The sequence below is a fragment of the Carlito syrichta genome, unplaced genomic scaffold (genome assembly GCF_000164805.1).
Source record: "Carlito syrichta isolate Samal-C Ts95f unplaced genomic scaffold, Tarsius_syrichta-2.0.1 Scaffold314018, whole genome shotgun sequence".
Taxonomy (NCBI): Eukaryota; Metazoa; Chordata; class Mammalia; order Primates; family Tarsiidae; genus Carlito; species Carlito syrichta.
Genome location: NW_007258114.1, coordinates 262,044 through 268,906, shown reverse-complemented (window position 1 = coordinate 268,906; position 6,863 = coordinate 262,044). Strand labels below are relative to the sequence as shown.

At 52.9% G+C, this 6,863-nt stretch overlaps 1 pseudogene; it reads right to left on the bottom strand.

The window, feature by feature from the left end:
* Positions 1 to 3,668: 3,668 nt before the first annotated feature.
* Positions 3,669 to 3,986, bottom strand: LOC103273382 (annotated as a pseudogene).
* Between the last annotated feature and the right edge of the window lie 2,877 nt (positions 3,987 to 6,863).

The window sequence follows — 6,863 nt, the reverse complement described above, 5'->3', positions numbered from 1 at the left end:
TTTGGAAGGCCGGAGAGAAAAAGTCCACAAGCTGCTCTGGTTGGGGCTGGAGAGATTCTCCTACTGCAGGGCTGGAGGGGGTGGGAGGCTGCATTGTCAGGCTGGGACGGGGCCAGCCGAGCCCTGGGACACGCCGTCCCCTGGCCTGGTCTGTCTGCTGGAGTGGGGCCCGTGCTGGGAATGGCGTCTGACCCTGTGTTCCTAGCGGGACTGGGGCAGTGTCCTTAAGACACAGCTGTGCCCAGCTGTTCCCTGAATGATAGCACAGAAAGCCCACCCCCTCCGCAGCTTTGCTGACTAAGGGATCACCCATCGCAGGTGCTGAGGGGACTTTCTGGGGACTCATAGCCTTGGGGTAACAGAGGCCAAGACCTGCTTAGTTTGCAGAGTTTGGGGATGCATGTTGACTTCCTGAAGGTCTCTGCAGTACCTCAGGAGCTTAGAAAGTTTGGGCCAGGTGTGGCAAACCTTCTCTGTGCCTCTGAGTTCCCAGTGGATTGGTGGGTGCCTTTCTGTGACTGCCTTTTGACGGCATGGGCTCTGTCTCAGGGGACTTAGGGGCTGGTTCCAGCCCAGTTGGCCAGTGGGGGTGCGGGTCCCTCTGATGGCCGCTGTTGGTGCTGGGCACAGCTCCTCCTCCCAGCGTCTCTGTGCACTTTGACGAGCTCCAAGCACCCTCTACCCTCTCCTCTGCCCACTCCCACTGGAACAAGATCTCTGTGAGGGCAGGAAGGCCGCCCATCTCATTCCCTGGTGTCTCTCCAGGGTCTCAAACAGTACCTGGCACCTGGAAGGCACTCAATAAATAGTTGATAAATGATTGAATGAATCCATTATTTCCTGTCTCATTTGTAGAGTAAGACAGAGTCATTAAAGTCATAGCCTTTAGGGCCAGGCTGCCTGGCATCCAAGATTTGAATCCATGATACACCGGCTCTGTCAATTTACAGAGTTACAGGCTGGGCACGGTGGCTCACTCCTGTAATCCCAACACTGGGAGGTTGAGGTGGGAGGATCGCTTGAGTCCAGGAGTTTGAGACTAGCCTGAGCAACATAGTGAAAACTGGTCTCTACAAAAAATTTAAAAAATTAGTGGGCGTGGTGGCATGCACCTGTAGTCCCAGTTACTCAGGAGGCTGAAGCAGGAGGATTGCCTGAGCCCAGGAAGTCGAGGCTGTGGTGAGCCGTGATCATGCCACTGCACTCCAGCCTGGGCAACAGAGGGAGGTCCTGACTCAGAAAAAAAAAAGAGAGAGTTATATAATGTTTCCGTGCCTCAGTTTCCTCATCTGTAAAATAAAGGCAAAGGTTTTCTGTTCCTATTGATATGATCAGTCAAGAACCCATGAAGCCCTCCTGCTAAAAGCAGCTAAAAACATTCTGGATAGAATAAAAAATGCCCACTTTCTCGAGTATTGTCACAAGCCAATTAGGAAGTTGGAATACTCAAGGCAGGATGGACCCAGAGAGGAATGTGGACACTGGAGTTGACTTTGCTGTGAGATATGGCTCCATCTTAGAAACAGAAGTTGAACTTATTTTTTATTTGTAATAGAGAAGGTGGTCTTGCTATGTTGCCAGGCTGGTCTCGAACTCCTGGCCTCAAGTGAGCCTTCCACCTCAGCCTCCCAAAGTACTGGAATTACACGTGAGCACCACTGTGACCGGTCAATCCTTGCTCCCAGCCCTAGCCCTAGAGAATCATTGACTCTCTGGAAATTGTGTGATTCTATTTAGGTACAATTTCTCTTCCTTCCTTCGAGTTGGAGTCTCACTGCCCAGGCTGGAGTGCAGTGGCATGCTCATGGCCACCACAGCCTCGACCTGCTGGGCCCAGGCGATCCTTCCGCCTCAACCTTCCAAGTAGCTGGAACTACAGGCACGTGCCACCACGCCCGGCTAATTTTTTGATTCATTGCAGAGATGAGGTCTCGCCAAGTTTCCCAGGCTGTCTCGAACCTGTGAGTTCAGGCAATCCTCTCAGCTTGGCCTACCAAAGTGCTGGGATTGTAGGCGTGAGCCACCATGCCTGGCCCTAGGTACAATTTCTAGAAGAGGTAAAACTGTAGAGATGAGTAGTTGCCTGTCTTTTGATGATAACCATCCCCACGGGTGTGAAGTGGGTTCTCAATTGGTTTCGCTTTGCGTTTCCCTAATGACTAGTCATGCTGAGCACCTTTTTGTGTACTTACTGGTCTTTGGTGAAGTGTCCTCAAACTTTCTGCCCATTTTTTATCGGGGTGTGTGTATCTTCCAATCTTTGAGTTTTTAGAGTTTATTCATATGCTCTGGATACAAAGTCCTTTATCGATATTTATGATTTGCAAATATTTCCTTCTAGTCTGTTTCTTTAAAATTTTAAGAAACTTTAATGAATTACTATTATTATTATTTATTTTTGAGTTGGAGTCTCACTCCGTCGCCCAGGCTGGAGTGCAATGGTGTGCTCACGGCCACTCTAGCATTGACCTGCTGGACTCCAGTGATCCTTCTGCCTCAGCCTTCCAAATAGCCAGAACTAAAGGCGTGCACTGCCATGCCCGGCTAATTTTTTTGATTTATTGTAGGGACGAGGTCTCGCCAAGTTACCCGGACTGGTCTCGAACTCGTGGGCTCAGGCAATTCACTCGCCTCGACCTCCCAAAGTGCTGAGATTACAGGCTGAGCCACTGAGCCTGGCCTGAATTATTATTATTATTTTTAATCAGAGTCTCACTCTGTCGCCCAACCTGGAGTGCAGGGCCATGATCTCGACCTGCTGGGCTCAGGTGATCCTTCCGTCTCAGCCTCTGGAGTAGCTGGGACTGCAGGCGTGCGCTGCCGTGCCTGGTTAATTTTTTTATTTTATTGTAGAGATGCGATCTCACCAAGTTGCCCAGGTTGGTCTTGAACTCCTGGGCTCAAGTAATCCTCCTGCCTCGGCCTCCCAAAGTGCTGGGATTACAGGTGAAAGCCACAAACTCTATTTCTTTCTTTTTTTTTTTTTTTTTTTGAGTTGGAGTCTCACTCGGTCGCCCAGACTGGAGTGCAGTGGCAGCTCCCGGTCACCGCAGCCTCGACCTGCTGGGCTCCGGCGATCCTTCCGCCTCAGCCTTCCAAGTAGCCGTAACTACAGGCGCGCGCTACCACGCCCGGCTGATTTTTTGATTTATTGTAGAGATGAGGTCTTGCTGCCCAGGCGGGTCTCGAACCCGCGGGCTCAGGCAATCCACTCACGTTAAGCCTCCCAAAGCGCTGGGATTACAGGCTGAGCCACCGAGCCCGGTTAAGCTCTATTTCTTATTGATGTCTTTCGAAGGGCAGAAGTTTCAACCTTTCACAGTCTAGTTTATCGAGTTTTTTCTTTGATGGATCATACTTTTGGTGTCATAGCTAAGAAAATTGGCCTAATCCGTGGTCACAGAGATTTTCTCTTGTGTCTTCTGCTGGAAGTTTCCTAACTTTTCAAGTTAATTTTGAGGTGTATTGTGAGGTAAAAGTTGACATCCATTTCTTTTGCTTATGGACATCTGCTTGTTCCAGTGTCATTTATGTTAAAGGTCGTCCTTCCCAGTGTGGGAGAGTTTTACACCCCTCGCTTAGTAATTGACAGCAAGCTGGCAATTACTTGATCAGGATATAGAAAACATTTTTTTTCCTGCAAAGGCTTTATTGGGGGGCCGGGGGGCTCAGTCCTTCTTGGCCTCCGCCTTCCTCCTGGTGGTCAGGATGTCACTCAGCTCCTCACGTTTCCTCTTGGCACAGATGTGTGTCCCCACTCATTTATTGATGAACTTGAGCGCCCGCTTGTCCTTGGAAGCCTTGAGCAGTTCCATGGCGTGCTGCTCGTACTCGGCAAAGCTGCACACCTCTCGGATCATGTCCTGCACGAACTTGGTGTGCTTGGTCAGGTGCCCACGGTGGTGGCTGTGCCTTGACTTGCTCACATTTTTGGTCACCTTGTGGCCCTTGTTGAGACCCACGGCCAAGGGGTAGTACAGGGCCATGGCTGCTGCTCTCCAATGGCTGCAGCAGCAGAAGTCTAGAAACAAACATTTTTTTTTATTTGGGGTCTCACTCTTTCACCCAGGAGTACAGTGGCACAATCACGGCTCACTGCACCCTTCACCTCCTGGGCTCACGTGATCCTCCCGCTTCAGCCTGTTGAGTAGCTGGGACTACAGGCGTGTGTCACCACATCTGGCTAACTTTTGTATTTTTTTGCAGAGATGGCGGGGGGGGTCTTGCTATGTTGCCCAGGCTGGTCTCGATCTCCTGGACTCAAGCTACTTCCTGCCTCGACCTCCCAAATTGCTGCGATTACAGGTGTGAGCCACCACCCCCGGCCAGTGAAGTACTTCAGGCTGGCACAATGACTGCCCGTGGCTGGTTCCTCTCTCCCTCTGCCCCCTCTTTCCTTGCTGTCTTCTGACTCATGTGTTTGTTTATTTGCAGGGGGCTGCCTGTGTGACCAGTCATGCTCCAGGAGGCTTCCCAGAACTCCTGTCCTACTGTTGAGTTGAAGCGATGAACCCGACAGCCATGTTCTCTGAGTGCTCACAGGCCAGGAGGCAGTGCCCAGAGGCTGGGATGGTCCACAGTGAGGGCCCTCTGTCGCACCACCCGGCATCAGGGCAGGGCAGGACAAGGGAGGCCATGAGGGCATTGGGTGGCACGCCAAGCTAAAAAACCAGCCAGGTACGGTGGTTCACACCTGTCATCCCGGCACTTTGGGAGGCCAAGGCAGCAGGATCGCTTGAGCCCAGGAGTTTGAGACCAGCCTAGGCAACCTAGTGAGACCTCATCTCTACAACATATTTTTTTTTCTTAATCAATATTTTTTATTATGATTTTGTGGGGTACAATTACGTTTCATTCAGGCACCCTGTTGATAAGAGGTGTTTTCCCATCCCCAGACAGATATTTGCTACTGTTAATCCCATCCCCCTCCCCCCCATAGTTTCCCAGGACCGTCAGTCATTTTCTTATAGTATTACATTGGATGTTCAAGGTCCATTATATGAGTGAGAACATGTGATACTCGGATCTTTGTTTCTGTGAGAGGTCACTCAGTATTATAGACTCTAGTTCCATTCAGGTTGCTGTGAAATTCATGATTTTGTTCTTTTTTATGGCTGTGTAGTATTCCATCGTGTGTATGTACCACATTTTTTAAATCCAGTCCTCTTTTCATGGGCAGCATGGTTGTTTCCAGGTCTACAAAATATTAAAAAATTAGCCAAGCGTGGTGATGCGGTGCCTGTCGTCCCAGATACTCAGGAGGCTGAGGCAGAAGGATCTCTTGAGCCCAGGAGGTCGAGGCTGTGGTGACCTGTGATCATGCCACTGTACTCCAGCCTGGGCAACAGATGGAGACGCTGACTCAAAATAAACAAATAAATAAGACTAGGAAACCCCAGACTTGGCTCCAAGTCTTGGCTCCATCCTTGTAAGATCTTAGCCACACCAATGCTGCATCGATCCTCAGTTTTCCAATCTGTGAAATGGCGACAGCCAAGGCGACTTGGATGCCTGATGGAGAGGGAGCGGTCGCCTGTGTGAGAGCCCCTTCCAGGCCGAAGGTCCATCATGGGAGTGATCGTGATGGTCAGGAAGCCCTGGACGAAGAGCAGGTGTTTGCCGGAGGGACAGGCAGACTCGCAGGCCTCCGAGCTCGCCTTCTGTGCCGACACCTTCCGTTCTGCCATGGCGTGATTTCTGGAATCAGGGCAGGCTGGAGGCCAGAGAATGCCCCGATCCCCCTGCCCCTCCTCTCCCTCCCCCGGGAGGCTGGAGCAGCTGGGGCTGGTGGTCTGAGGTCACTGCTTCCCGGAGCCCCGAGCCGGCAGAAGACGCTTATCAACCCGCTGCCGTGCGGGGGCCGGACCCTGCCCAAACGTCTTCCAGATGTGGCCGCAGCTACCCGATAGCCTGGCTCCAGCTGGGGCCCGAGGCCAGTGGGCTCCCGTTAGCCAAGCTGTCAGGAAAACAAAACCCGGTGAAGGCCCAGGAGGCCAGCTTCTCGGAAGGGAAGGGAGTGATTGGGCAGGAGCCCTGGCCGGTCGGGCAACTGGCCCTGAACTCGGGGTGGTCAGGGCCGTCTGCCAGCCCCTTCTGGGGTGCACCTGGGCTCCCAGGCTAAAGGGGCTCCTTTGTGGGCTGGGCGGAGCCCTCATTCCTTCTGCCCCCCACAGTGCACATGGGTGGCCACATCCCCTCACCCTAGATGAGATGGCAGCCGGACATCATGGCGCCGGTGTGCCCGTGGGACAGAGGGTCTGTGCACCTTCCCGGTGCCAGGCAGAGCCAGATCCAGAGGAGAGGTTCTCTGCTATGGGGGTGGAGGGCAGGGGGTGGGGAGCTTTGCTCTTGGTCACGGCAAGATAAGCTGGTGTCATTGCTGGAGGGGTGAGGGGCTGAGGGGCCTCGCCCAAGTTGGGACAACCCGGGGGTGGGCACCGATGCCTTTCTCAGCTCAGGGGCCACTCTGTCCTGCTGATCGTAGTGTCCATGGGTCAAGGCTGAATTTCCTGTGGTCACTGGCTGTTTTTTGAGCGTGGACGAATCAAGGAGGCATATGCTTGCCCTTGCCAAAACGATCTGGAAAAATCCATTCATTCATCCGCTTGGCAAATATTTGTTAAGTGCCCGTCCACGGCACGCCAGGCAGAGCGTGGGAACACGGTGCCGGGGGAGGCACGCTCCCGGCCAGCGCTGGGCTTCCAGACTGCCCGAGGGCACACGGTCTTTGCTGGGTGTGACCTTGGCCTCTGTGCTGCTGGCTGTGCCCTCTGCCACTGTTCTCCCTCCACCCACTCTTCCATCCCGCAAAGGACGCAGGGGAACACATGGCCGAGGAAATGGGGGGCGGGGGGCTCCACTCT